Genomic DNA, 6,138 nt, shown 5'->3' with positions numbered 1-6,138 from the left:
TGTATGGGCAGGATCTTGCTATGTTGCCCAGGCTGATCTCAAACTCCTGGGCTCAGGCAATCCTCCCACCTTGGCATCCCAAAGTGCTAGTGAGTCATCGTGCCTGGCCCTAAGTTGTACTTTTAAAGCCTGCAGGTTCAACATTCAAAAAACTAAGACTAATGATGTTAAAAAATAAATAAGTATGTACCTGTTTGTATATGGGTAGATGTGGTGTTACGTTTAGGAGTTAGAGTAAAAAGTTATGACTACTTCAGGGGCAGCTGAAGGCACCACAGTTAATCACTTGAACACAATATTCACTGAATGTTTTAAGAAATAAGGACAAACACTTTTCTTCGTTTCTCTTCCTTTTTTTTTTTTTTTTTTTTTTTTTTTTTTTTGACAGAGTTGCCCTGTCACTCAGGCTGGAGTGCAATGGTGTTATCTCAGCTGTCTGCAACCTCCACCTCCTAAGTTCAAGCAATTCTCCTGCCTCAGCCTATCAAGTAGCTGGGATTACAGGTGCGCACCACGACACCCGGCTAATTATTTGTATCTTTAGTAGAGATAGGGTTTCACCATGTAGGCCAGGCTGGTCTTGAATTCCTGACCTCATGATCCAACCCCCCTCGGCCTCCCAAAGTGCTGGGATTATAGGCGTCAGCCACTGCACCTGGCCCCCTTTCTCTTCTTTTAAACAAAAAACAATGTACATTATTATCCATCATTAAGACAGATACCACTGCCCTTAATAGTATAACAGAATTAAAAGAAATGTCCTGGGCCCAGCCTGGTGGCTCATGCCTGTAATCCCAGCACTTTGGGAGGCCGAGGCGGGTGGACCACCTAAGGTCAGGAGTTCGAGACCAGCCTGATCAACATGGTGAAACCCTGTCTCTACTAAAAATACAAATATTAGCCAGGCATGGTGGCAGGTGCCTGTAATCCCAGCTACTGGGGAGGCTGAGGCAGAAGAATCACTTGAAACTGAGAGGTGGAGGCTGTAGTGAGCCAAGATCATGCCACTGCACTCCATCCTGGGCGACAGAGTAAGACTCTATCTCAAAAAAAAAAAAAAAGCAGAAGCAGGAAGGAAGGAAGGAAGGAAGGAAGGAAGGAAGGAAGGAAGGAAGGAAGGAGGGAAAGAAAGAAAGAAAGAAAGAAAGAGAAGGAGGGAGGGAGGGAGGAAGGGAAAGAAAGAAAGAAAGAAAGAGAGAGAGAGAAAGAAAGAAAGAAAGAGAAAGAAAAGGAAAGAAAGAAAAAGAAAGAAAGAAAGAAAAGAAAGAAAGAGAAAGAAAGATCCTAAAATAATGTTAACTGAAGGACAACATATCAACATATCTAAATGATCATCAGAGGGTAGACATTTTATAAGAGAAAAAAAAAAAAAAGACCATGGGGTTTTCCAATTATCCAAGATTCTCACAGCCCATCTATAGCTACATGAAGTAGAATGAATAAAAGGCAAATAAGGCCACTCGTGGTTTGGCTGTGTCCCCACCCAAATCTCATCTTGAGTTGTAACTCCCACAATTCCCATGTGTCATGGGAGGAACCTGGTAGGAGGTAATTGAATCATAGGGGCAGGTCTTTCCTGTGCTGTTCTCATGATAGTGAATTAGTCTCACGAGATCTGATGGTTTTAAGTTTCCTGGTTGGGTGCGGTGGCTCATGCCTGTAATCCCAGCACTTTGGGAGGCCGAAAGAGGGGTATCACGAAATCAGGAGTTCAAGACCAGCCTGGCTAACATGGTGAAACCCCATCTCTACTAAAAATACAAAAATTAGGCCAGGCACAGTGGCTCCCACCTGTAATCCCAGCACTTTGGGAGGTCGAGGCAGGGGGATCACCAAATCAGGAGTTCGAGACCAGCCTGGCCAACGTGGTGAAACCCTGTCTCCACTAAAATACAAAAATTAGTCGAGCATGGTGGTGGGCACCTGTAATCCCAGCTACTTGGGAGGCTGAGGCAGGAGAATTTCTTGAACCCGGAAGGCAGAGGTTGCAATGAGCCGAGATCACGCCACTGCACTCTAGCCTGGGCAACAGAGTGAGAATCTGTTTCAAAAAAACAAACTAAATGTACAAAGCTAGGGCATTGAGAACCACGAGAATACAGGGCAAAATTGATGTTAATCTGTGATATAATAATTAAATTACATCCCATAAATATCTACAATTTTTTATTGTTTATTTTTTGAGACAAGGTCTCACTCTGTTGCCCAGGCTAGAGTGCAGTGGTGCAATCACAGCTCACTGCAACTTCAACCTCCCCAGGTTCAGATGATCCTCCCACCTCTGCCTCCTGAGCAGCTGGGACTACAGGTGTGCACCACCACACCCATCTAATATTTGCATTTTTCATAGAAATGGGGTTTTGCCATGTTGCCAAGACTGGTCTTGAACTCCTGAGCTCAATGATCCCCCCACCTCGGCCTCCCAAAGTGCTGGGATTACAGGCATGAGCCACCCCGCCCAGCCAATATTTGTAATTATTACTTGTCCACTAAAATAAAAGAAAAAGTAATTGAATTACAAACCCAGTTGACATAAATTTATGTAATACGGAATTTCCTGTTGTTTCCATACAAATTTATCTTTGTCTATTTGAGAGATCAATTTCTCTTTTCAGTATTGAGTAGTGAATAGAATCAAAATCTATAGGTAAAGAAGCTACTCAGACAGTTTCAAAACGGAATTTGATGACACATTTGTACCCAATCGGAGTGGCCCCCAGCAACATGGGTTTTAAGTTCTCAAAGGCCTATAGATAGCTCCCTTTCCTTTTCACAGCTTCGGGAGCTTGGGCTAGCCTGTAACGTCAAAATGTCTATGCAGTGTGGGCCCGTGAAGCTGGCAGGGTGGGCAGTAGAAATGCCCACCAGCGGGAGCCAGCTGACCTCCTGCGGGTCACAATAGCAGCCAGGTGTCTCCATGGTGACGTCTCTGAGCCAGGAGGTCAGAACTGTGGGACTGATGACATCCCATAACTGGAGCAGCCATAGTGCCGGGAACAGCTCTGACCGCAGTAAGTCATCCCAAAACCTCACATCCAGATGAAACCATTTAAGAATTTCATCTGCACCAAGGAACAAATTAGCATGGTACTGGAGGGAAAGGCTTTCCCTGTGAGATCCAGGAGGTCCCTTTAGTTCATCTCCTGGAGTCACCACAGTCATACCCAAGAGGAAGGAAAGGTCAGAGACAATGATTTGGAGAACATTCTACACAAAAACCAAGTATGAAACAATGACGGTTTTATGACGGCTCATTGTTCTTTGGTTCATGCCTTACATGAGCTGGGGACTCACTCCAAAACCTTAAGGAGGCATCACTTGGTTAGAGTTGCCCGAAAGAATGTTGGTTATTACCCTAAAGGTCTGTGTGACCATCCTGAAACAGTCAGAAATGAGTTTTTATTTCACTTAGGTGGTTCCGGGGAGAAGCCTTTCCGGGACCCATGTGTAGGCCCAGCTGTTTTCCCTGATCGGGATCCTTGTGGTACTCAAGTGAGTCTAGAATTATCAGATTTTATTCTGTCTCTGTTCACTGTGAATTCTATTCTTTATTTCCTTTAAAACAAAAAAGTTCCTATTTTCTCCTATAATTGCGATATTTGTTTCTTGATCATTTTACCTTCTATTCACCAATTAATTGAAATCCAACCCATCAGGATTATCTACCCTGCTTTCCTATGGGGAAAAAAAAGTGCTTACAAGCAGTCTGGTTTTTACTGCCTTTAATTTCTCAAATCTCAAGATGTTCTGTTTAAAATCTTCAGAGTCCCTATTTTGTCTTCTGTACATTAAGGTTGTATTCCCTCAGAGGCTGAGTATATTTTATCTTAGTTTTCAGAGATCACTAAAGTCAAGTAAACAAAGGAAAACAGAATTCATTTTCATTATGGGAAAACAAAATCAATCCCTAAGTGGTCCAAAGACTACTTACTTAAGGAACCACCTGCTTAACTTCTCCTAGAACTTAATCCTCTAACTAGGGGTAAAAACGGCTCAATGTCATCTTACAAAGTATTAGATACCAGGGACTTGTGAAATGGGAACGCCTTTATTATAGAATGTTCAATTTAGACCTTCCTAAACAGCTTTGCTTTCCTCTGTCATTTGTCTGTGATGGAACCTCAAAGACACTAACTAGTATGTGAGACAGATTTGTACTGGAGCATTCTGTTAGTTTTCCAGTAGAGTGAAAATTCTGGAATGCAGTTATAAACCTCCAAATGAAAAATACCGGCCATGCACAGTGGCTCACACCTATAATCCCAGCACTTTGGGAGGCTGAGGTGGGAGGATCACTTGAGCCTAGGAGTTTGAGGTCAGCCTAGGCAACATAGTGAGACAAAATATAGAAAAAATTAGCCAGTCATGGTGGAATGCATCTGTAGTCCCAGGGACTCAGGAGGCTGAGGTGAGAGGATTCCTTGAGCTGGGGAGGTCAAGACTGCAGTGAGCCACGACTGCCACTGCACTCCAGCCTGGGTTACAGAGTGGGACCCTATCTCAAAAAAAATAAATAAAAGAAGAAGAAAAAGAAAAATACCTAAGTGGCCAAATACCTTACCAAATTCACACATGCTACTCTACAGGAAATATCCTCAGCTGTCTTCTCTGTGCCAGGTTCATATGCTCTTGTGCCTAGTTCATACGTGCTTGGTCATCTGCCTTCCAAAGCACACAGCAAACCAGATGATAAGAGCAGCTGACAAGTGGAGACAGCTGTCATTTTATGTTGGCAACTACAATAAACGACACTATCTGATGGAGAAAATGAGCAGGGAAAACACTTCCAAAACACAGGCAGAAATATAAGAGTTGAAATTCCAGAGTTCCAGAACAATTTCACTTCAGGGCAAGCAAGCCTAAGTGTCCTCTGTATCCACCAATCTCCTACAACCCAGTGACATAACCGACTTGATGGTCCTTAGACGCTGGAGCTGGGAGGGTCCCCTAGGGAGGTGTCCAACTCTCCCAATTTACGGATGAGGAAATTTACAGATGAGGCTTTGGGAAGCATGGAGAACCCAGTTCAGAATCACAGCTAGTTAAGGGGGAAGCTGCAACTACAGCCAGGATCCCCTGACCCCAAGGGCCAACTTCTATCCTATATGCCCCGCTCTGGAAAGGTGAAAAATAATTCAGTGTTTCAAAAGGTTTCAAAAGGCCAGGAAGGAATGAATACATGTTTAAAGAGTTTTCTTGACAAAACGGTTGAAGGATCATTGGTTACATATGAGAATTAAATAAGATAAAGCATAGAAGGTTATCACTCAAACACAGAAAGAAATCAGAATGTTGTGTTATTATTATAACTTAGAAATCTGACATATAAAAAAGTACTTTTTTACAGAAGTCATAAGAAAGTAGGTTGAGCATTTTTATTTTTAATACTAATCTTTTAAATATCTTTGCTCTACCAGAAAATTAATTTTCATAAAGCAATACATTGTTAGATCTCACCCTCAGGAAGATCTTCCCTGAGCACCCTATTTTAACAGTACCCCATCACTTCTAGCTCTTTACTTTGATTTCATATGTTTTATAACCTATTACCATATGAAACTAAAGATATGTACAGAATCTTTTCTCTAAAGTTTCTCCTAAAGTTCGCAGCTGAAATGTATGATTTTCTTCTGGTTTTTAAATAGTCCTCTTATTAGAAAAGATTTAGCCCTTATCCTCAATCTCACAGCCAGTAAATAGTCAATTCACACAAGCCAAGTGATTGGTGGAATAGGAGTCTCTGCAAACTGACTCCAACCAGCTTGAATAATAACATCATAACATAATGGGATCCCTTTATATTGGCAGTGTCCAGGTCCAAATACCAAAATTCCTATTTTAAGCTATATTAAGATTTTCTAAATGTAGCTATGTTTGAAGAGAAAATGCTGGGTCTATGGATAGCTGAAGCCATGTAAAACAAGCATTCTTATCACACGGGTCCAATATCACTGATTTTACATGGCAGATAGACTTTAAAACGCATTCCTACTTTTCCCACTCACTCCCACATTCTTTAAAAGGGTAGGGTTTATTATCCCTCTGAATAATCAAATGAAAACTTAAGTGTATAAACAAAACTAGACAAATCTTTAGATTAAGATGGGAAGAAGATGGTCTTTTGACCTCTTAATATTA

General features: G+C 41.8%; 1 protein-coding gene across 3 annotated transcripts in view; it reads left to right on the top strand.

Moving 5' to 3' along the window:
• Positions 1–2,903: 2,903 nt before the first annotated feature.
• LOC105477635 (importin 5) overlaps positions 2,904–6,138 on the top strand; it is a 67,610-nt gene continuing 64,375 nt past the window's right edge. Inside the window, exons 1-2 of one of the 3 annotated variants that reach the window (XM_011734202.3) lie at positions 2,961–3,011; positions 3,413–3,492. The gene's annotated coding sequence lies outside the window, so the exon portion shown is untranslated. Of the gene's footprint in view, positions 3,012–3,412; positions 3,493–6,138 lie in introns of those variants that run through there. The other 2 variants (XM_024791526.2, XM_024791528.2) reach the window with 2 other exon arrangements.

Source organism: Macaca nemestrina, chromosome 16 (genome assembly GCF_043159975.1).
Source record: "Macaca nemestrina isolate mMacNem1 chromosome 16, mMacNem.hap1, whole genome shotgun sequence".
Classification (NCBI taxonomy): Eukaryota; Metazoa; Chordata; class Mammalia; order Primates; family Cercopithecidae; genus Macaca; species Macaca nemestrina.
The sequence above is the reverse complement of the archived record's forward strand: the minus strand, read 5'-3'. Positions and strand labels throughout refer to the sequence as shown.